Here is a 26,071-nt window from a genome sequence, read left to right on the forward strand (position 1 = left end):
CACTACATGCACAGTCCGGTGTACTGGTATAATAAAGAACACACTCGTTTATATATGTCAAACGTCAGTTTCACTATTTTTTTATGCTAAGTGATAAGTCTAATATGCAAAGAAATAAGATAATAACGGCTCCTACTCCTACCTACTTACTACCTACATTATACATAATACATCTAGTCGGTACCTACCTATTACCTCTCATTAATTATTGCTAAAAAAGTCTACCGTTGTGAAACAAGGATATACTTAATTTAAACATGAATATAAAAAAAAATTAAGATTGTTCTTTTGGATTTGACTTTATTGGGCAGTTAAGCTATGCTAATATGCTGCAATATTAATATTCCGCTTGCAATCTTAATTTTATTAAAATTCATATTTATAAAAATACCAAAACTTTAAGCTTCAAAAAAATTTTTGCATGTTTTTGGGATGACGTAACCATTCAATATGGCGGATGACGCGAGCCCCCCGCCCTCCGCTACCTCACGCCCCGCTACCCACTTTTTGTAATTTGTACTCGGTTGGGCAACGAAAACTGCCGCTCCTCCCGAATGATTTCACTTTGTCATGAATGAAAATAAATTTTACGGTGGATACTATCGTGTAAATTGTGAAACAATAGACATTTGAATAAGTGCTAGTGAATGTGCAAAGGTGGATTCGTGGTTACAAGTGTTTTTACCAGTTCTTCCTTTACAAAAATTGTGAACTTACAAATGTTTACGTACTCAATCACAGCACAGTGATCTTCAAGCTATAGCCGATACAATTATTATTTAATGGGATCTTGTTGATAGAAAAGGTAAGAATACTTCTACAATAACAATACATAACGGAAACTTAGTTTTCGCGGATTTTATCGGAGCGGTTGTCTAAAAGTACACCAGAAACTCTTATAAGTTTCCCTAAATTTGCATCTAAACGCGTCAACCTAAGCATAGATGTAATAAAATACCTAGGTTCTATTTATTTAGACCTTCCAATGCAATGAAATTGAAAAAAATGAGTGGTAAAGTTAGGTTTGGGCGCGGCGCATCGTCCTACTTTGAAGGAGGCTAGTGGTTTCTAGGTAGCACTGATGTAGGATGTCACAACACAAATGCCAAGTTTACAAACGTGTTCTACCTGAGAATACCTGCGCGTCCGTAACGACAGTCCATTCATAATAAATACGATACATTCCCTATGGTTTAATAATTATGGTAGTTTACTTCTATTAGCTTATAACTAGCTGTGTTAGAAAATTTAGTGTGGGTTTACCTGGTGATTCATTTATTTGCTAAAATTAAAAATTGAAAACTAAACTACTCGGATAACCTATACTTTTTAAATCCAATTCCCCAAAAAAAATATGGCTATTTAAAAATAAATAACCCTAGTTTAATAGAAGACTGTTTGATATTTTATCACTGATAGAACTGTAAAATGAAACAATTATATTTTAAAATCATTGGGGATTAAGCACTCTGAAATAAATGTTAAATCAAAACTGTAAGTTGACATCAAAGCAATTCAAGTTACCCTGATACCTCACAAAACTTTAATATTACAGCCAGGTATGGCCGAGACCCCTAATTGTGTCTGAATTGACCACATGACATCACCCTGTTAACTGATGAATTGAATAACTTACAACCATTCTCGGCTCCGAAATGACATCATGACACAAGGACCATGTCAATTGGGACAATTGACTGGATAATATTATGTGTCTATTTGATCAGCAGCCATGGATCATTGTAACTGCTCTGCAAGTAATTACTTTATGTAACATATTGTAAGGAACTATTTTATGGTCATGTACATAATAATACGTAATTTTTTTACATATTTCATTCATTTTATTCGTTTTTATGTTAATGCTAAAAATATCTATTCATAATCATGGGCGTACCCAGGTTCTGGGCCAGGGGGGGGGCAAATTACCCTGGTCCTGGTGCCAGGGGGGGGCATGTTACCCAGGTCCTGGGCCAGGGGGGAGCAAATCAGATTTTTCATAAGCAAGGTGTTTATAAAGAATAAAAAAATTATAATTTTTAGTTGTAAAAATATTGTATTGCAAACAAATGGCAAAAAATAGTTTTCTTAATTTTTTATTTTTATAGATAAAAGTACTAGATAATATACTTAGTAGGGACGTCAACATGATCCAGGGGGGGCAGCCGCCCCCCCCCTGCCCCCCCTCGGTCCGCCCATGTTCATAAACATTTTAACCATTAAATACAGTGTTAAATTTTTGGACTTAATTTTTTTTCATTCAAATATGTATCACTAAAATAATTTAAAACTAGACAATTTTGGACAACAAAATACAATGATGTTCTCTAGTCATTTTCATGCCAACACACCAAATGCTTCAACTCCCAAGCAGTTGAATTTGACTGCGAAAACAATAGATTTCCAGGAATCCACGATCATAGGATTAATTGAGAAAGTTTGCTATATGCTGCTGATAAATTAATAAGCCAGAGCTTACTAATTCTTGCCTTGACCAAACTCAACTCTAAACAATATAAATGTCACACATTTATGTTTACAGCCGAGCTATAAATTGTGTCAAATAGAACTCACTCGCCAGCAAATGTAGTAGCCAGTATATTTTAGACATGTTATTGTGAAATAATTTTCTGTATTTAACACTAACAAGTGTTAAAACATTATTTCCTTCCAGTAATACAGCTAATGTTACTCAATACTAATAATTTCTGACACATTGGCTGTGTGTATGCCATCTATTTTAAGTTGTTTGTACTTCCTTTCCCAATTAAACCAGTAAATTTAAATTACATAGATGATGTGCTTGCAAAATATTCATAAAAATATTTAGACGTGGTAGAGCCATGCTTCGGCACGAATGGGCCGGCTCGACCGGTGAAATACCACGGGCTCACAGAAAACCGGCGTGAAACAGCGCTTGCGCTGTGTTTCGCCGAGTGAGTGAGTTTACCGGAGGCCCAATCCCCTACCCTATTCCCTTCCCTAACCTCCCCTATTCCCTTCCCTTCCCTACCCTCCCCTATTACCCTATTCCCTTTTAAAAGGCCGGCAACGCACTTGCAGCTCTTCTGATGCTGCGAGTGTCCATGGGCGACGGAAGTTGCTTACCATCAGGTGACCCGTTTGCTCGTTGGCCCCTTATTTCATAAAAAAAAAAAAGGATTTTTTATGTGATAATTTTTTTTATGTGTGTTAGAGAGATAGTCTGAAAAGATTTAAATTTACATTTACCCGATATTAATTTTTAACAAAAAAAGACACATAATATTATATGCACTCTATATTGCAATTCATACACCAATATTTTTATTATTTTTATTCTTTTACACTTTAGGTAGGTTACATGCATAAAATAATTATCTGTTAATTGATTTTTGTTTATCATTTAAATATATATATCTCCAACATATCTTTGAATACAATAATCTCGTATGTAATATTCAGAAGATGTTATGTTTGTATCGTCTCAGCCCACATACTACAAATTACAATGTCACTGGGTCGTTGCTCTGAGTATGTCTTGTCTCTTGTGTAATGTCTTCAACTGTCCAACCTCTGTACTGTCTTTGTTACAAATAACAATAGTCAGTGCTATGGCGCTTTCAAATTTGGTTTAGACACTAGACCAAATGAAGAGCTGGCGAACAAAACCGGACAAGTTCACCAGAGTGCAAAAGTATAATAAATTTTTTTTCGAATCGTCTTCTCTTGACCCGTCTGCGTCAATTTCTGTTAATTATTTAAATCAAAACCGGTTAAAAAGGCTTTAAAAAGTTAATTTTCAAACAAAACCGGATTAGTTCAGTAGTACTACAGTAGTATTTAAATAATCCGGTTTTGTTTGCCAGCTCCTCAAATTTGAAAGCGCCATTTTTAGTGCAACACTAGACTCTAGAGAATGCAGACTAGATAGAAAACATGAGACATAATAATTAAACTTTTTAATCGGGACTTAACGCGACTTATTTAAGTAGTAATGCTACTACGAGTACATACTTTTTCTCGACGTTTCGGCCGTGGTCACGAGGGGACTGCAGGAGCGTGACGTCTTCGTTTGCACCGGGCGGTCTGTTCTACGACTACCCTCGAGTTGTCCAATTTTTTTATCTTATATATTTAAACGAGCAATTCTTGTATATATATATATATAATTGGAATCTCGGAATCGGCTCCAACGATTTTCATGAAATTTAGTATATAGGGGGTTTCGGGGGCGATAAATCGATCTAGCTAGGAATTATTCTCAGAAAATGTCTTTTTATTCGTGTTTTATCGATAATCGATAAACTGAAAAATATGACTCTTCCTGACATCTATTGGTGAATAATAATACTATTATGTGAGCAACTAATTGTTTTAACGACCAGCAGATGGCGTTATTAAGTAACACGAAGTCAATGAGTGTTTGCTATACCGAGCAAAGCTCGGTCATCCAGGTACTAATTATAATGCAACGCGAAAGTTTAAAATGTTATGAGACATATAATTATGCTTTTTTCATGTCACAAGTAAACAATATAATATTAATTTTTATTATGTTGTGTTGCAATTAAAACTTTATGGAGGATTAGGGAGTTTACATGTAAAGGATTTTATTTACCAGTCAATATTATTGTTTGTATGTAAGGTGATTATTGTATGTTATCGCCGCTATCTTATCAGTGACACAGAATTTTTCAATGAATGCTGTGTAGAGACCTTCTAATGAAAGAAATACAACATGAGTCACTCATACAATATTAATTGTTGCATATGTACTTGGAAATAAACTTCGTAATCGGCTGAACTTATTTTATTTATAACTCTTATTATTAAGTTTTTTTTTTTTTTTTTCGAAAGGGTGGTCTGGTTAAGACCATGGTAGTTTAATCGTGGCTATAACTAGTCTGTTGCTAGTTGGTTTGGAAATAAACAATGAGGGGGGCCTGGCCCCCTCCCCTAAAGTCACACGTGTGACATTCTAGACGGGCAATATTGGGGAGAGCTACGAAAATAAGCTATTTTTATCTGACGTGGAACATTAACACAGTATTTTACACTATTGTATTATAACAATGCACAATGGAGAATGGGGAAAATATATAATAGAAAACGCTGGCTGTCAAACGTCATTTGTCAATCCTTGTTTGACACTTGTCAGATCCTTGACAGAGTAAAGCATAGTGCAATAATTATTAGTGTTACCCTAACACTCCCCCACGTTATATAGAATGCTTAAAGGTCCAATCTGGTAGGTGCCTTTCTTATGCGAGTACTGCGACGTAATACAGTAGGTGGCTGCTCTATATTTTCCTTGGGCCGGGTAGTAGGAGGCTGTTCTATATTTTCCATAGGCAGTTCTGGTCGTACTACTTCTAATTGTATTGGTTCTTCATCACAAGTTGTAATTAAAATAATAATATCAAAATCGGTTCAGCAGTTTAAGCATGAATACTGAAAAGGTAACAGACGTTTTATGTGGGAGAGCCATGCTTCGGCATGAATGGGCCGGCTCGACCGGAGAAATACCACGTTCTCATAGAAAACCGGAGTGAAACATCGCTTGCGGCTGTGTTTCGCCGAGTGAGTGAGTTTACCGGAGGCCCAATCCCCTACCCTATTCCCCCCCCCTTGATATTCCGTAACGAAGTTTATAGTACAGCTGAGTTGACTTACTAAACTCTTAAAGTATCGAAGCGTAAGATTGTCGAAGTGACCGGGTAAAGCAGACCTTTTAGTTTCTACCATTAAAATATGCGCCCAATTTTAAACACAAAGTATTCGGCCTAGACGTTTTAAAACGTCTAGTAACAGACGGAGGAGTCCTGTGATTCAGGGTGACCTTCAAAGTTGAGTTTGGACGATACGCACGCATGGTGTAACGTCGGTGACTTTCGTGCGTGGGCCATGCTGACGATCGATACTTGGTGCCCTTATCGAACATCACAATTACTGCAATTTGCCTTAATTCTTAATGAGTCCTTGGGCTAGGTTCTCCTAGTTTACTCAGGGTGACCTCTTTGGGCTTGGAAAAGTTTCAAAACCTTTAAGGATATTTTTCTAGTTTTCTAAAGTTTGGATGCTCAAGAAACGTCGTGCTCTCGAATCCATGCTAATAAATATGCAGAAGTGTGTCTATCACCTCTTCACGACCTAACCGCTTAACCAATTTGCTGAAATTCAGCATGGAGATACTTTGAGTCCCGAGAAAAGCCATATTATGATAACTTTTATCCCGGAAAATGCCCGCGCGATTAACGAATTTTAGCACAACGGCGTCATCCAGTAAGTACTAATATCAAATGGTTCGTGTAATACACACGGTGCTGCTCGCCAGTTCTGTTAAATATGCTGGAACTTGGCTTGACAGTTCTAGTTTTCTAACATTCGAATGCTCAAGAAACGTGCTCTCGATGTTGAATAAATAATAAAATAAATAAAAATAAAAAAATGTTTTATTTCTGACTGAATCAATTTTTTTCAGAATGTCTACCTGATGCCTACCACCGGTTAACGGTTCGGGAACTACCCCAGCGAGAAGAACCGGCGTAAGAAACTCGCACGGGCTATTTTACGCCTTGCATAAAATACTCACATTGCAGTGTGAAAATTTCCGGAATTTACGTTCCCGCTGATTTACAAGAGCGTTTTTACGGCGTTAATAACCGCCCAAGTGGTCCGCGTTTGTTCCGAACGTTGGTTTGGCGAAATGCCATGCCAAATCATGAGTCACCTAACACATGCCTGGAGTTATTACTTAATAAATACGCTGTTAAAAGAGTTTCAACGTGTCTACTTAATCGTCTGATGCTGCCTATAAATCTTCTGGAGAGAATGAAATCAGACTTTAGAATGTATGGTAGCGAAGCAGGGGTAATGCATAAAGCCTACAGACTACTGTATGACCTGTATGACCTTTATAATGAAAGGACTATAAATCAAAGTGAACACTTTATAAACTATGTAAGATTATATTCAAAAATATTTAAACAAGTCTGCAGGGCTGCCAAATCTATTCACATTAGAAATAAAATTAAGAATTCAAAAAATAAAGTAAAGACAACGTGGCAAATAATAGCAAGTGAAACTGGAAGAGTCGCCAGTCACAACTCAGATTTTAAATTAAATATAGATAACAAAAATATAACTTCCGACAATGATGTTGCGACTGCTTTTGAGAAATTTTTCGCTGACATTCCAGTTTCAATTACAAGTAACCTAAAGGACTCTCCTGATGATGCTATATTGTTACTTAAAGAAAATGTAAATGAATGTGATATCGACTTTAGATTTAAAGAAGTAGGTCCTGAAGACATTTTAAAAACTTTCAATTTACTAAATATTAAGAACACTACTGATTTGTGGGGCCTATCAATGAAAGTTATTAAATCTATAATCGATGTTATCGCGCCCTACTTAGCGACTATATTTAATGATTGTATTAAAAGTGGCGTATTTCCTGATTTAATGAAACACAGTAAAGTTTTACCTCTTTTTAAATCTGGTAGTAAGTTGGACCCGTCTAATTTCCGACCTATATCTATTTTACCGACATTGAGTAAAATTTATGAAAAGATAATACTGAATCAATTACTAACGCACTTTAATATAAATAATATTTTACATAATAAACAATTTGGATTTACAAAGGGACGATCTACTACAGACGCAGGCGTTGAATTGATCAGTAGTATTTTTAATGCCTGGGAGACGTCGCAGGATGCTCTAGGAGTTTTTTGCGATCTCTCAAAGGCCTTTGATTGCGTGCAACACAAAACATTGGTCAGGAAACTCTGTCACTATGGCATAAAAGGCACAGCACTCGCCCTCCTAAAATCGTACTTGTCAAATAGAACTCAGAGGGTTGAGATAAATGGTAAAAAATCTGCTGGTGCAAAAATTGAAATGGGGGTCCCACAGGGGTCTATATTAGGACCCTTCCTGTTTCTTATTTATATAAATGACCTGCCATTCTTAATTAAAGATAAACATGGGATAGTATTATTTGCTGATGATACATCTCTTACATTCAATATCAAACGGCTTAATGCGTGTTATGACGAAGTAAATAATGCTCTCTCAAAGATTGTACATTGGTTTAGTGTTAATAATCTTTTACTTAATAGTAAAAAAACAAAATGTATTAAATTCAAATTGCCCAATGTAAGGCAAACGGAAACCAATGTGCTTTTAAATGGTGATGTTATGGAGCTAGTGGATACAGCTGTATTTTTAGGTATTACACTAGACTCCAAGCTTCAGTGGGGCCCTCATATTGCTGGGTTGGCCGACAGACTCAGTTCAGCAGCATATGCAGTAAGTAAGATTAGACAATTTTCAGATGAAACAACAGCACGTCTAGTGTATTTTAGTTACTTTCATAGTATTATGTCCTACGGCATTTTGCTGTGGGGCAATGCTGCAGATATAAATACAATTTTTGTGCTGCAGAAGCGAGCTGTGCGGGCAATCTACAAGTTGGCCCGTAATACTTCACTTAGAGAAAAATTTAAGGAAACTGGAATCTTAACTGTTGCTTCTCAATATGTCCTATCAAATGTATTATATGTTAAAAAGAATATATATCAATTCACGAAAAAATGTGATACCCATGGGAGAAATACTCGTAATAAACATAAGCTTGAAATTCCGGTGACTAGACTTACTAAAGTCAAAAATTCTTTTAAAGGTCAATGTATACGCCTTTATAATAAGATCCCAGAAAGCGTTCAAAATCTCTCAATTAATAGATTTAAAAAAGTTGTTAAAGAACGTTTGTGTACCAAAGCGTACTATAAAGTTACTGATTTCATGAATGATAGTACACCATGGGAATAAGGTCGCCCCCTGCAGAGCTGTTTCATTATAATATGTATAATAATTGTACATTCGTTGTATTTTATTTAGTCATAATGACACTGTTATTTTATAATAATATATTTTTTGTAATTTTCCATCTTTTTAGAAAAAGATGGCCCCGTGCGAGTTTCTTACGCCGGTTCTTCTCGCCGGGTTAGTTCCCGAACCGGTGGTAGGCATCTGTGTAGCCCCGACGTTCAGAGAATATTTGAAAAAATTTATTCTGAATAAAAATTTTTGAGTTTGAGTTTTTTGAGTTTGAGTTTACAGTTAAAAGCACAAACAAGAGCACTGACTTTGGAATGCTTGAAATAATAGTTTCAGATAGCTGATATGACAGAATTTGAGGTGCCTTAAATTAAGAAAGTTTTGAGATTTCTTATATTTCCAACGCTGAACGCCGAAGTTTCCGTAAAGACGTGCCTTATCTGAGGGAAGTTGGTCTATACGGCCTATCTCTCACGCAGATCTACTCGAAGCGAGGCGTTACACCGGCAAAATATACTTGAACATTAGCAATACTCCTCAAAGATGAGGAAAGGTATCCAGCCCTAGATCAAAATCATTAGAACAAATAGTAAATCTTATATATATATAAAATTCTCGTGTCACAATGTTAGGCCGCGTACTCCGAAACGGCTTTACCGATTTTAACCAAATTTTATATGCATATTCAGTGGATCTGAGAATCGGCTACTGGGTACTTTTTATATTGATGGGCATTTGTTGAATAAATAATAGTAAATTATTACAACTCGAGACTGACGGCGACCATTGTTTGTGCGATGGGATAGCGATGGACGTTGCCATGGTGACATACTTATTTAGTCACTTCAATAAAATAATACGGGCGAAATACTTTATATGGCAAAGAAACGTTTGCCGGGACAGCTAGTATTATATGAATTAAGGCATAAGCCATCTATCTACATATATAGCAACTTATGAGGCATAGCTATCGATATTAATAATATGTAACATACAGTTTACATCCTAAAGTTTATTGAGCCTGAGAGTCATGTTTTAAAATGTTTATCTGAAATGTGGAAGAAGTCGATCTGATTCATGTTTATGATTTTAAATTATGTACTTAAGATAAAAGATTTTTATATACAGGTACAATGTGCAAGATCTCACCGATAAACCATTAGTCATTGACCATTGTGGTCTCATGTATTGTTAATGCAAAATAATTATTTTATTTAAAGTATTCGAGTTGATTCTAGAATTTTCCTGCTTTGTAATGTAAAATAAAAGATCTCACAGATTAATCTGTAACACAATGCTTAAAAAAAACTTGGGGGAGGCCTTTGCCCAGCAGTAAGACAGCATAGGCTCTTAAAAATGCTGGACAAAGAGAATCGATCACTATAAATAACGTGCTTCTTTTGCCAGAAAGATGAGAGAATCTTGAAAGATTTTAAAAGTTTACTAGACAAAGAATGTGTTTGTACAATTTAAGGATCATCGAGTTGAGCGTTAATGAACTATTAAAGAAAATGGAGGCATTTAATGTTATTTCAAGGCTATTCTGGCAATTAGGTCTTTGTTAGTTAGCGTTTAAATGTCTATGTGACGAAGCGATATTTTTAAGTGTTTAATAAAAGTAACGGGAACACCAAAAGGCTAATTTAATTAATCTTGAAAAATCTGGAGCTAGAGCTATCTCAAATACTCCGTTATTTTCTTAAACATCTTATCCATACTTTTAATCGAATATTTATGACTGAGACTTGGCCGTTACTGGATTTTTCAATTATGTCTTACTAGCTGTTGCCCGCGACTTCGTCCGCGTGGACTTCAGTTTATAGCGCGCGATGTCAACAAAATTAGTGTCAAAAGCTTTTATAAAAAAAACCCTGGTACCCCTTAAATCAATACAGCTGTGCAGTGTGCACACAATAAGTATTTCATTTTTTTATATTAAACTTTATATTTTATGCCAAATTTTAAAGCTTATTTAGCCCTCCAATTACACAACTTTACCCATAAACTATTTATCATTGATATATTTAAGGTTACGTCACTGCACAGATAAAGTACTGAGTTATTTAATACCGTAGAATAGATATAACAATCGAAAAAAATCGAAACTTAAATGTAAGATGATACCACGTCTTATAGAAAGACTTTTGAGCAAGCGTCAGCGCGATGTAGAAGACGCACGGCGCCATCTATTATGAATTGTTGGAACTAACTTAATTTGAACAAATTTACGCATTTTCACCCCCTTACAACCCTTTTTTCCAGTAAAAAAGTAGCCTATGTCCTTTCTCAGGCTTTAGACTATCTGTATACAAAATTTCATTACAATCGGTTCGGAAGTTTTGGCGTTTGGCGTGAAAGCGAGACTGACAGACAGACAGACAGACAGATATACTTTTGGCGTTTGGCGTGAAAGCGAGACTGACAGACAGACAGACAGACAGAGATACTTTCGCATTTATAATATTAGTATAGATTATGTGCACACTGCACAGCTGTTTTTGGGTATTTTGATTAATTAAGGGCCGCGCTACACCGGAATGGCGCTGCCATGCGAGGCGAGCACTTTCAGCGCTGCCATTCCGGTGTAGCGCGGCCCTAAGAGGGGTACCACTTACCAGGGTTTTAAAAAGTTTTTAAATTTGACACAAATTTTGTTGACACCGCGCGCTATAAACTAAAGTCCACGCAGACGATGTCGCGGGCAACAGCTAGTTATGAATAAAAACAATATTATATAGTAAAGTAGGTATGATTAGTTCTGTTACAATAATAAAGTAAAAAATAAAACGCCATCTGTTTTCATATATTAGAATTAAAATGTTGATTGCATATAGGCCAACACGGTACACTCGAACTCCTTTATTTTAAAGCGCCTTCTGTTGTCAACTTGTCACATATATTAGAAATGCAGTAGGAGTTCTATAAGATAAGATAGATTGATTATTATTATACCAAGTGATTATATTATTAAACATAATATTCTAACGTATTAAAAACTATAAACAAAAACATACTAACTAATAAGTATGATTAGTTCTATGTTACAATAAAGTAAAAAATAAAAGGCCATCTGTTGAATCGTATTAGAACTAAAATGTTCATTGCATCGATATATTTCTGGATTTTTTATAATATTATACATAAAATATATTTAAGATTTTTGAAATTTTATTTTAATACACATCCAAGACCCAGGAACATTGAAAACTTTTTGTTCCGCCTGCGGGACTCGAACCCAGACCCCCGGGATGAGCGCTGGCCACGCGCAATGCGAATTCATTTTCATCGATATTTTCATGGAAATAAGATATTTTCCCACATCAAAATGTAGCCTATGTCCTTTCTCAGACTCTAGAATAACTGTGTACAAAATTTCATTGCAATCGGTTCAGTAGTTTTGGCGTGAAAGCAAGACAGACAGACAGAGATACTTTCGCATTTATAATATTAGTATGGATTACGTCCATTCAGTTCAACGTATTTTTCAAAGAGTGGTGCGTTTAAAATCCCGTTGCTCAGGAATGCGGTGTAAACCTGTGCCCTGGGTTGAGGAAACGTCTGTCGGTGTCGGGGCTGGCTGATCGATGCAGCCCCTATATAGCCTGGACGCGGCGTGTCCCGTTAGCCGATACCATCGATTTATGTAGGTTATAACATAACTTGTAGAGCTGGCTTCGGTCCTAGCCAGTAGCCACAGAGATATGTCAGATCGTTCGCTACAACGATTAAGAGTAGCCAATACGTTATACGATTCTGGTATTTCAATCCAACATTACTACAGCTTTGATTTGGTTTTGATCTCGGTAAAACTACAAAATGTTTTTCTATAGAATGAATAAACGTCGCACGCGTTTTGATTGGCCAATTCTCCAAAAGTCAGTCGACGCGACGTTTGAGAGGAAATTATTTTGCTCTTCAATAGTATCCAAACGGATTAAAATATTATCACAATCGGGGTACCGATTTTTGTAGGTAGAGTTTTTTTTATGAAATAAGGGGGCAAACGAGCGAACGGGTCACCTGATGGGAAGCAACTTCCGTCGCCCATGGACACTCGCAGCATCAGAAGAGCTGCATGTATGTTGCCGGCCTTTTAAGAGGGAATAGGGTAATAGGGGAGGGTGGGGAAGGGAAGGGAATAGGGGAGGGGATTGGGCCTCCGGTAAACTCACTCACTCGGCGAAACAGCGCAAGCGCTGTTTCACGCCGGTTTTCTGTGAGAATTTATCCGGTCGAGCCGGCCCATTCGTGCCGAAGCATGGCTCTCCCACGTATGAAGTGATAACATGGTTATTATATTTTGTAGAGCTGGGTTCATTGGCTCTTAGCAAAATGAATGTCGGAAGACGTGACTTAAGTATAAGTTCGAGCTAACATAAGAGTCGCTAGTTATAAACATTATTTAACTTAATGAATAGATGAGGAAACTGAGTGCAGTTTAACGGAAAACCTATTTGTATTATAAATAAAATGTTTCCTGTCATGTTCATAGTGATATTGGTTGAAGGACGATTGTTATTGCTTATGCATAATACACGAACAATATGTTACAACTATAATCTTTATAAATAAAAATGAATTTTAAGTTTTGTTCATCGTTCAAACTCGAAAACGGCTGAACCTATGTGGCTAATTTTAGTCTTGAAATGATCGCGAATGTCTAGGCCCCAGGGAAGGTTTATATACGAGGAAAGTGATACGAAGTTCACCGGGTAATCTAGTGCAGTTAAATAGTTTGTGTAATGCCGTAAAATGAAACTTTTTTAACACGATGGCATCATGTTCTGAGTAATGACTTAAGTTTGGCACAGGACATTTACGAGTCCAGGCGGGCCTAACAAGGAAGGGACTCAAGTGTATGATAAGCCAGTCTATCCGCCCACATGGAATTAGCGAGCGCGTGGGACGCCCAAATTGTGACCTTTTAAATAACAATCAAGCTATTTTAGGCAGCAGATTTATTACACCGTGCAGTGTTCAAGTTTTCCTGTATGATAGCAACGAAACTAAAATTCCACGGGTGTGTGATGAGAAAAACAATTTAAAACTGCAACTGCTGAGAGTTTCTGGTGGTCAAAACCCGTATATTCAGCAAAATAGAAAAGAATAACGTTTATTCTGCCAGGTAGTCCTGGCAGGAATGATGAGAGGATGACACTATGAGGTGGACCCCAATTATTAGATGATGTCACATTCTAATGGCATGATGATTGTGAGGTCACTATACCGATAACTTATGATTCAAATATTGACAATGTTTAATAATAAAATTGTTATATTTTTATACCATGACGCTACTATTGAAGTATTTCTAAATTTACTTGAGTAGGTACTAATTTGTGTATTATTTAATAGAAATTAAAATAATCGGCCAAGTGCGGGTCGGACTCGCGCACGAAGGGTCCGTACGTACCATTATAGAGCAAAATTAGGACAAAATTGTGTTTTTTGTATGGGAGCCCTCCTTAAATATTAATTTTATTTTGTTTTTAGTGTTTGTTGTTATAGCGGCGACAGAAATACACTATCTGAGAAAATTTAAACTCTCTAGCTATTACCGTTCTTGAATTACAGCCTGGAGACAGTCAGACGGACAGATAACGAAGCCTTAGTAGTGGGTACCGTTTTTACCCTTTGGGTACGGAACCCCAAAAAATATCTTAAACTACAGCCATGTCCGAAGATGCATTATAATTATTCATAGCATTCCAAACACATGGACAAGTAAGTCCACGTGTCCGGTGTCCGGACTCCGGAAGATCGAACAAAGCTATAAATCTACTCGGTAAGTTAAAGACATGATCTGTTTATGTTACAGAAACGATCCACGCAGCTTATGACTTTAATCCCATAAAACGAAAGCGGTATCCGACTAAAGAAAACATATAAATATTGAGTCTAGACGCGGCGGCACCGTCTTATTGTGTGCATCATTATCAGCTTTCCAGCCGCCAATATGCCATCCTTTTTCGGTGCACTTAGAGTTTAGACAATCAAGTTTAGTCGTCTTGAAGCGAGTATAATTAGAGATCAAAAAAGGACCGTGACTTTTAAAATACTTATAGCGCTCCTAAACGTACGGTGCATTCGATTCTGAAGGTCAACATTTACTATCAGAATTAGTAATTCGTGACCTCGATACCCGTAATGGTAGATAAGTCGAGTCTAGACGTGGATGCGGCTGGTCCGCTATCGGTATACGTTACAAATTATGAGGTCACGTAGCGGCTCAAGCTGACTGCTTGCGTCGATGCCCCAAGAACTAGATGCACATGAGGTAAAGGCTATCCACAGCTCAAACGAATTTAAATATTGTGTAAACTACTTGGTAGAAGGCGTTGGCATTTTAAATGGGTAGCAAGGGGCTATGGCACAGCTGCATTTAATGCTAACCGTCTCATAAATCTTCACTCGTCCTTAATCGCCTGGAATAGACGCATAGCCTCAGCAAGCTGCAATTTAAAAACTTTTGCAAAAATGTCGAGTTGTTGGTACAAAAACATACGAGGACGGTAATCTAATTCAGTTTGGAGCAGCGAGCGGTCGGACCGGTCCGGTCGGTGATGTCATGTATAATCGCCGATTACAAAGTTTCGACGTCTACGTGCAGAGATTCTTAACGAAAAACGTGTAAAAGTATGGGCGGAGCACTTGGGACTGGAAATATTAAATTTTTGGATGGCATTGATTCCACCACCAGCACAAATTCTAAAAACGTCGAGGACGTACTTCCATTGGCGTGTAGTCTCTAAAATCTGATGTCGAAATACTCGAGCAAAAAGCAGCGAGCCGTTAAGCGATCTGCAAGCAAAAAATCTTTTGAATTTGATATCATAATAAATGCGGATTCGAATATACGGTGGATGGGCGGTGTCGAGTACGAAAGTGACTAGCGGTGCACTTACGTAACGCTCTCGAAAGCTTTTGATGAACAGATTGACGGACAAAAGGCTAATGAGTTCCCTTGTCACATGCTCATTCATCTCAATCGGAACTTGGAGATGTGTTCTTTGTAGTGCTAAAGTTACGATTGTGTGAATTTGGTAAGGAAGGAAACTTTAAAAACAGTTTGTACGTAGAATGTAGATGAACCTCCACGAATTTTAGTACCTATTCGGTATTAGTTTTTATAGGAACTGGATGGGATTTAAAAACGACAATACTTTCGGGAAATTATTGTTACTGGAATTACTCTATATCTGGAGATTTTAATAGAGCAAATAGCAATATCCTTATAATAATTAAGTAATAGCTTTGCAAAACATTTTCCAAATGATTGCTGTTTAATAATTGCTTAAATTTCTTAGTCATCTGTATCAAATTACTGCAGTCATCATAGTCATTGTCATTCATTTGGTGTTTTTGGTAGAATACACAAATGATCGGCGCGTACGCTAGTGGTTTTTGGCCGACAGATAATAAACTGGTTCCACAAGTAACGACTCTGCGACCGCAGCTTTTCGTCGGTTACACTTTGAATGGATCTAAATAACTTTTTAATAGAAAGATTTTGATGCCGCAAAAACGACTGTGCTAGCAATCTTGTTAAACAATTGATCGTGAAAACAATCGCATGGGAAAGGCGTTACACCGTTAAAAGTATCATACTTTTCCTAGTAAGTATTGATAAAATTGAAGTGATATAGAACTTGGTTACTTGTTATAATGCAAATATTAAACAATGTAAACTTAAAAATAATGCATTTAACAATGGTTTTCATATATAGTAATGATGTGAGTCGCATTCGTGTCTAATGCCATTAAAAACGGCACGCCATTACTGTGGCTATGAAACTATGTGACTGTTGAAAAATGTATAAAATTAAAGTTGAGTATACGAGGACACACAACATGCAATGTTTTATTTTATGCATTACTATAATAAACTAGAAGAAGACGCGGGAGAGCCATGCTTCGGCCCGAATGGGCCGGCTCGACCGCAAAAATACCACGTTCTCACAGAAAACAGGCGTGAAACAGCGCTTGCGCTGTGTTTCGCCGAGTGAGTGAGTTTACCGGAGGCCCAATTCCCTACCCTACCCTCCCCTATTCCCTTGCCATCCCTACCCTCCCCTATTACCTTATTCCCTCTTAAAAGGCCGGCAACGCACCTGCAGCTCTTCCGATGCTTCGAGTGTCCATGGGCGACGGAAGTTGCTTTCCATCAGGTGACCCGTTTGCTCGTTTGCCCCCTTATTTCATAAAAAAAAAGATTACTTTTTGCGGATATAAGTAGCAGGGCAGGCTTTGTAAGTCATGACGAAAAAGAAGTAGCCTCTTGGTTAAGATAAATAGCTAGATGACGCGCCACAACTCCGTACCGTACCAACCGTACATTTCTCCAGGATAAAAAGTATCCTATGTCCTTTCTTGGGACTCAATGTATATCCATTCTCCATATCCATCAACATATCGGTTCTACGTTTTGGGCGTGAAGAGGTAACAGACAGACAGATACACTTTCGCATTTTTAATATTAGTTAGTATGGATCCAGCGCTTATTTTACATACACACCTGTGCAAACTCGGTTAATGTGTATGTTTAGATCAGAATCTTATGACCCTATTCCTTTATATTGAAAATGGACCCTCTCGCCAAGATATTCAACCTGAATTACCCAAATAAAATATACACTTTTGATTTCCCCCAATAGTAATCTCATGGGTTATTCATAAATGCCGAGTTAGGGTTTTATTAAACTTGGGGTTTGGGAGTAGTGTTGTTACTTGTAAGTATTATACTGTCTCAATTTCGATTCGCTATGTCCTACGACCTACAACTTGCATGATTTGAGGCCCGTTTTTTTAGGCTTTTTATATGAAATAAGGGGGCAAACGAGCAAACGGGTCACCTGATGGAAAGCAACTTCCGTCGCCCATGGACACTCGCAGCATCAGAAGAGCTGCAGGTGCGTTGCCGGCCTTTGAAGAGGGAATAGGGGAGGGTAGGGATGGGAAGGGAATAGGGGAGGGTAGGAAAGAGAATAGGGTAGGGGATTGGGCCTCCGGTAAACTCACTCACTCGGCGAAACACAGCGCAAGCGCTGTTTCACGCCGGTTTTCTGTGAAAACGTGGTATTTCTCCGGTTGAGCCGGCCCATTCGTGCCGAAGCATGGCTCTCCCACGTATTATTAGAAAATCATGATTGCACCATGGAAAATCATAGACAAATAGGATAAATGCAATGTTTCAAGCTAGACGGCAGCACCAGCGTAGACAGTAAACACAAAGTTTTGTTCGACGTTTGAAAACGTTTCTGTAAATATTAAGAATATGACGTATGTGGGATCGTGGTCACTGGTCAGGTTATTTACTGTATGTGCTAGTAGCGTCCTCTGCTCCGACTTTTGCAAGTTCGTTATCGCGTATTGTTGCCCATCATGGGCCAACGGAGTAGCTAGTGGTAGTGATCAAAGCGAGACCAAGACTTAATACCAATTTTGCTCAGAGGCCATTATACGTGATGTAATTTAGAAGTAAGGTAGTAGTTTCACACGTTCCACAGAAAATAACTTTTTCCGAACAATATTATGTAAGAGTGAAAGTCCCCTCGGCCCTCCGCAAGATTTAGACTCGCTCGCTTTGTGCTCATTTTTATTCAGCTGTCACACTCGAGTGGTATAAAGGGTTAAATGGGTACAAACGCTGCCATTTCGTCCTTTGGTAGAGTAAAAACTCTTTACACTGATTCTGATAGTAAAATACGGCTTTATTGTATGGATCTCGCCCGCTCCGTTGCGGGCGACGGACGAAACAATTTTCCGCAACAAAATATGTGCCTGAAGTTCCGAACGTTCAAGTGAACGAATTAGCTACAAAACAAAAACAACTTATCTTGTGTATCAAAATATAATATGCATCATAGTGAGATAAGGGGACACTTTTAGAGGGTGCAAATGTTATTTCTAACTCAAAAAATAGTCACCCCTAAAACCCACCCTTATAATTCCAAGTCGATTTTCTTCCACCCCACAGTGATTGAAAATTCAAAAAAAATTCATGCTAGTATATTTATAGATCCTACATACGATGGTAATATTTTCAACTTGCGGACTCACCCCTAAAACTTACCCTTAAAATTCAAAGTCGATTTTCTCCCACACCACAGTGATTGAAAATTCTAAAAAAATTCATGCTAGTATACTTATAGATCCTACATACGATGGTAATATTTTCAACTTGCGGACTCACCCCTAAAACTTACCCTTAAAATTCAAAGTCGATTTTCTACCATACCACAGTGATTGAAAATTCTAAAAAAATTCATGCTAGTATACTTATAGATCCTACATACGATGGTAATATTTTCAACTTGCGGACTCACCCCTAAAACTTACCCTTAAAATTCAAAGTCGATTTTCTACCACACCACAGTGATTGAAAATTCTAAAAAAATTCATGCTAGTATACTTATAGATCCTACATACGATGGTAATATTTTCAACTTGCGGACTCACCCCTAAAAATTACCCTTAAAATTCAAAGTCGATTTTCTCCCACACCACAGTGATTGAAAATTCTAAAAAAATTCATGCTAGTATATTTTAAGATCCTACATACGATGGTAATATTTTCAACTTGCGGACTCACCCCTAAAACTTACCCTTAAAATTCAAAGTCGATTTTCTCCCACACCACAGTGATTTAAAATTCTAAAAAAATTCATGCTAGTATACTTATAGATCCTACATACGATGGTAATATTTTCAACTTGCGGACTCACCCCTAAAAATTACCCTTAAAATTCAAAGTCGATTTTCTCCCACACCACAGTGATTGAAAATTCTAAAAAAATTCATGCTAGTATATTTTAAGATCCTACATACGATGGTAATATTTTCAACTTGCGGACTCACCCCTAAAACTTACCCTTAAAATTCAAAGTCGATTTTCTCCCACACCACAGTGATTGAAAATTCTAAAAAAATTAATGCTAGTATACTTATAGATCCTACATACGATGGTAATATTTTCAACTTGCGGACTCACCCCTAAAACTTACCCTTAAAATTCAAAGTCGATTTTCTACCATACCACAGTGATTGAAAATTCTAAAAAAATTCATGCTAGTATACTTATAGATCCTACATACGATGGTAATATTTTCAACTTGCGGACTCACCCCTAAAACTTACCCTTAAAATTCAAAGTCGATTTTCTACCATACCACAGTGATTGAAAATTCTAAAAAAATTCATGCTAGTATACTTATAGATCCTACATACGATGGTAATATTTTCAACTTGCGGACTCACTCCTAAAAATTACCCTTAAAATTCAAAGTCGATTTTCTCCCACACCACAATGATTGAAAATTCTAAAAAAATTCATGCTAGTATATTTTAAGATCCTACATACGATGGTAATATTTTCAACTTGCGGACTCACCCCTAAAACTTACCCTTAAAATTCAAAGTCGATTTTCTCCCACACCACAGTGATTGAAAATTCTAAAAAAATTCATGCTAGTATACTTATAGATCCTACATACGATGGTAATATTTTCAACTTGCGGACTCACCCCTAAAACTTACCCTTAAAATTCAAAGTCGATTTTCTACCATACCACAGTGATTGAAAATTCTAAAAAAAATCATGCTAGTATACTTATAGATCCTACATACGATGGTAATATTTTCAACTTGCGGACTCACCCCTAAAACTTACCCTTAAAATTCAAAGTCGATTTTCTACCATACCACAGTGATTGAAAATTCTAAAAAAATTCATGCTAGTATACTTATAGATCCTACATACGATGGTAATATTTTCAACTTGCGGACTCACCCCTAAAACTTACCCTTAAAATTCAAAGTCGATTTTCTACCATACCACAGTGATTGAAAATTCTAAAAAAATTCATGCTAGTATATATTAAGATCCTACATACGATGGTAATATTTTCAACTTGCGGACTCACCCCTAAAACTTACCCTTAAAATTACAAGTCGATTTTCTCCCACACCACAGTGATTGAAAATTCTAAAAAAATTCATGCTAGTATACTTGTAGATCCTACATACGATGGTAATATTTTCAACTTGCGGACTCACCCCTAAAACTTACCCTTAAAATTCAAAGTCGATTTTCTCCCACACCACAGTGATTGAAAATTCTAAAAAAATTCATGCTAGTATACTTATAGATCCTACATACGATGGTAATATTTTCAACTTGCGGACTCACCCCTAAAACCCACCCTTAAAATTCAAAGTCGATTTTCTCCCACAACACAGTGATTGAAAATTCTAAAAAAATTCATGCTAGTAGACTTATAGATTCTACATACCATGGTAATATTTAAAATGAATTTTTTTAGAATTTTCAATCACTGTGGTGTGGGAGAAAATCGACTTTGAATTTTAAGGGTGGGTTTTAGGGGTGAGTCCGCAAGTTGAAAATATTACCATCGTATGTAGGATCTATAAGTATACTAGCATAAATTTTTTTAGAATTTTCAATCACTGTGGTGTGGGAGAAAATCGACTTTGAATTTTAAGGGTAAGTTTTAGGGGTGAGTCCGCAAGTTGAAAATATTACCATCGTATGTAGGATCTTAAAATATACTAGCATGAATTTTTTTAGAATTTTCAATCACTGTGGTGTGGGAGAAAATCGACTTTGAATTTTAAGGGTAATTTTTAGGGGTGAGTCCGCAAGTTGAAAATATTACCATCGTATGTAGGATCTATAAGTATACTAGCATGAATTTTTTTAGAATTTTCAATCACAGTGGTATGGTAGAAAATCGACTTTGAATTTTAAGGGTAAGTTTTAGGGGTGAGTCCGCAAGTTGAAAATATTACCATCGTATGTAGGATCTATAAGTATACTAGCATGAATTTTTTTAGAATTTTCAATCACTGTGGTATGGTAGAAAATCGACTTTGAATTTTAAGGGTAAGTTTTAGGGGTGAGTCCGCAAGTTGAAAATATTACCATCGTATGTAGGATCTATAAGTATACTAGCATGAATTTTTTTAGAATTTTCAATCACTGTGGTAAGGTAGAAAATCGACTTTGAATTTTAAGGGTAAGTTTTAGGGGTGAGTCCGCAAGTTGAAAATATTACCATCGTATGTAGGATCTATAAGTATACTAGCATGAATTTTTTTAGAATTTTCAATCACTGTGGTATTGTAGAAAATCGACTTTGAATTTTAAGGGTAAGTTTTAGGGGTGAGTCCGCAAGTTGAAAATATTACCATCGTATGTAGGATCTATAAGTATACTAGCATGAATTTTTTTAGAATTTTCAATCACTGTGGTATGGTAGAAAATCGACTTTGAATTTTAAGGGTAAGTTTTAGGGGTGAGTCCGCAAGTTGAAAATATTACCATCGTATGTAGGATCTATAAGTATACTAGCATGAATTTTTTTAGAATTTTCAATCACTGTAGTGTGGGAGAAAATCGACTTTGAATTTTAAGGGTAAGTTTTAGGGGTGAGTCCGCAAGTTGAAAATATTACCATCGTATGTAGGATCTATAAATATACTAGCATGAATTTTTTTTGAATTTTCAATCACTGTGGGGTGGAAGAAAATCGACTTTGAATTTTAAGGGTAAGTTTTAGGGGTGAGTCTGCAAGTTGAAAATATTACCATCGTATGTAGGATCTATAAGTATACTAGCATGAATTTTTTTAGAATTTTCAATCACTGTGGTATGGTAGAAAATCGACTTTGAATTTTAAGGGTAAGTTTTAGGGGTGAGTCCGCAAGTTGAAAATATTACCATCGTATGTAGGATCTATAAGTATACTAGCATGAATTTTTTTAGAATTTTCAATCACTGTAGTGTGGGAGAAAATCGACTTTGAATTTTAAGGGTAAGTTTTAGGGGTGAGTCCGCAAGTTGAAAATATTACCATCGTATGTAGGATCTATAAATATACTAGCATGAATTTTTTTTGAATTTTCAATCACTGTGGTGTGGGAGAAAATCGACTTTGAATTTTAAGGGTAAGTTTTAGGGGTGAGTCCGCAAGTTGAAAATATTACCATCGTATGTAGGATCTTAAAATATACTAGCATGAATTTTTTTAGAATTTTCAATCACTGTGGTGTGGGAGAAAATCGACTTTGAATTTTAAGGGTAATTTTTAGGGGTGAGTCCGCAAGTTGAAAATATTACCATCGTATGTAGGATCTATAAGTATACTAGCATGAATTTTTTTAGAATTTTCAATCACTGTGGTGTGGGAGAAAATCGACTTTGAATTTTAAGGGTAAGTTTTAGGGGTGAGTCCGCAAGTTGAAAATATTACCATCGTATGTAGGATCTTAAAATATACTAGCATGAATTTTTTTAGAATTTTCAATCACTGTGGTGTGGGAGAAAATCGACTTTGAATTTTAAGGGTAATTTTTAGGGGTGAGTCCGCAAGTTGAAAATATTACCATCGTATGTAGGATCTATAAGTATACTAGCATGAATTTTTTTAGAATTTTCAATCACTGTGGTATGGTAGAAAATCGACTTTGAATTTTAAGGGTAAGTTTTAGGGGTGAGTCCGCAAGTTGAAAATATTACCATCGTATGTAGGATCTATAAGTATACTAGCATGAATTTTTTTAGAATTTTCAATCACTGTGGTATGGTAGAAAATCGACTTTGAATTTTAAGGGTAAGTTTTAGGGGTGAGTCCGCAAGTTGAAAATATTACCATCGTATGTAGGATCTATAAGTATACTAGCATGAATTTTTTTAGAATTTTCAATCACTGTAGTGTGGGAGAAAATCGACTTTGAATTTTAAGGGTAAGTTTTAGGGGTGAGTCCGCAAGTTGAAAATATTACCATCGTATGTAGGATCTATAAATATACTAGCATGAATTTTTTTTGAATTTTCAATCACTGTGGGGTGGAAGAAAATCGACTTGGAATTATAAGGGTGGGTTTTAGGGGTGACTATTTTTTGAGTTAGAAATAACATTTGCACCCGCTAAAAGTGTCCCCTTATCTCACTATGATGCATATTATATTTTGATACACAAGATAAGTTGTTTTTGTTTTGTAGCTAATTCGTTCACTTGAACGTTCGGAACTTCAGGCACATAACAAAATTCGTCCAATTTCCTTTTCCGGGGCTCAAAGTATAGCTGCATGGCAAATGTCATCTAACTCGGATCAACGGTTTAAGCTGGAAGAAGTAACAGAGAGACAGACCGACACACAGACGCACTTTCGCATATTTTGTAAATATAATATTAAGTATGGACTTATTTATTATTATATTAAAATTCACAAAAGCAAAACAGACCTTATTTTAACGAATACTAATAAAAAAAACCTCGGGTAAACCTGTTAGCATTTCGAGGAGTTCAATGGACAACAACACGCGAGTGCGTGCGGAACCAATTTTCGGTTTGTCGCAGAGTACTCGAGTACTTATAGAGCCTCTTGCCAAGACGTTTTCTTTATCGCTTCGCAATCGCCGATGAAAATGTATGGAATTGGAATTGACATAACACGAGTCGAATGTCGACTTTCGATCGGCGATTCTATAAAGAAAAGAGATAAAGAAAACGTTTTGGCTAGGGGCTCGTATACGATCTCGAAGTTGCCATCGCCGCGCCGGAGTTAGGCTGCCTTCCCACCAGAGATGAGCGGAGCTGTGTTGAGAGTAGGGTTGCTGAGGATTCCTCTTCCGCTTCCTCATAATGAGGAAGTTCCGCAATATTTTGGGTTCCTCAACCGTTACCGCATTCCTCATAAATAAAAATAAAAATTCCTCTTCCGCTATCGCTTCCTCAAAATTTAAGAGGAATTTATGAGGAATTACACTGCGCATGCGCGTCGCGTATCCAATCACGCTCTGGCGCGGCGGCGCGGCGCCGGAGCGGTGCCGCACCGCACCCTGAGGGCAAAGATGAGTATTGCAGCGGCGCCGCTGCGGCGTGTGTCTAAACAGCCTAAGGGCCGCGACACACCAGAATGGCAGCGGCGACGCGAGCACTTTCAGTGTCATAAGATTTTAAACTTTATCTTCATTTTTGTAATACATAGTACAGCGGCCACGGGCGGCCGTAGACTTCTCAAGCGGTACTATGTATTACAATAATGAAGATAAAGTTTAAAATCTTATACTTATAAAATTACATGTCCTGACTGACTGACTGACTGATTCATCATCGCTGAGCAAAAACTGTTAAAGTTACAGCCACGAAATTTGGTGAGTAGGGTTGTTTTATTCAGTAGACACCCACTAAGGAAGGAATTTTGAAAATTTTACCCCGAAGGGGGTGAAATAAGGGTTGAAAGTTTTAATGAAAGTCCGTCATTTCTTGAGTTAGAAACATGAAACTTTATTTTTGGGTTACTGATTAAAAATGAATGGATACGTATTTAAGCGTTTTTGGAAATTTTACCCCCAACGGGGTGAAATTGGGGTTGAAAGTTTGAATGAAACTCCGTTATTTCTTGAGTTAGAAACATGAAATTTTATGTTTGGGTTACTGATAAAAAATGATTGGATACGTGTTTAAGCGTTTTTGAAAATTCTACCCCAAAGGGGGTGAAATACGGGTGGAAAGTTGCAATGAAAGTCCGTCATTTCTTGAGTTAGAAACATGAAAGTTTATTGACGTTTGCGTTTAACGTTTGCTTAAATAGGGTCCGTTTTTACCCTTTGTATAAGGAACCTCAAAAACAAAAAGGAGAAAACTATCCATCTTTGTTATTATACTATGTTAACGCGGATGAAGTCGCGGGCAACAGCTAGTCATATAATTATATGACACTGAAAGCGCTCCGAGGGATGTAAAGCGGTAATATTACTTTCGTAAAATTCGGTTTTTTACCATATTTTACGTAAAATATAAATAAATTACGTAAATTACGGTAAAATTGGGTAAAATTCAATTTAACAAGAGTTAAATCGTATTTTACCTTTTTAGTTAGTAATAATTGCAGTCTTCTTTAAAAAAGAAATAGTCAAAATGTATATGTCCAGACAAATATTACTGAAGTTGGTGAAAACATAAGACTTAATAATCTTATGTTCTGTAAATTCATTTCTCATGAACTGGATAACTACCAAGGCATTGAACGTATGACTATTATGCAAAAATAACTAATAAATAATAATTTAACATCATTAGGACACTTTTTACACTTCTCAAAATGTTCTGTCATCCGAGTAGCATTAGCATTTTTGTACTCCGTATTACAAAATATACACATCACATGTTTCCTTTTGTCATGTTCACTTAGCACTTGGAAATAATCCCACACTTTTGCT

The 26,071-nt window shown here is 36.7% G+C and overlaps 1 protein-coding gene across 4 annotated transcripts in view; it reads left to right on the top strand.

The window, feature by feature from the left end:
* Positions 1-499: 499 nt before the first annotated feature.
* The window catches only part of LOC121729013 (protein 4.1 homolog), an 82,085-nt gene continuing 56,513 nt past the window's right edge, over positions 500-26,071 (top strand). For all 4 annotated transcript variants that reach the window (XM_042117399.1, XM_042117409.1, XM_042117417.1 and 1 more), the window contains exon 1: positions 500-805. The gene's annotated coding sequence lies outside the window, so the exon portion shown is untranslated. The remainder of the gene's footprint in view (positions 806-26,071) is intronic.

Source organism: Aricia agestis, chromosome 1 (assembly GCF_905147365.1).
Source record: "Aricia agestis chromosome 1, ilAriAges1.1, whole genome shotgun sequence".
Taxonomy (NCBI): Eukaryota; Metazoa; Arthropoda; class Insecta; order Lepidoptera; family Lycaenidae; genus Aricia; species Aricia agestis.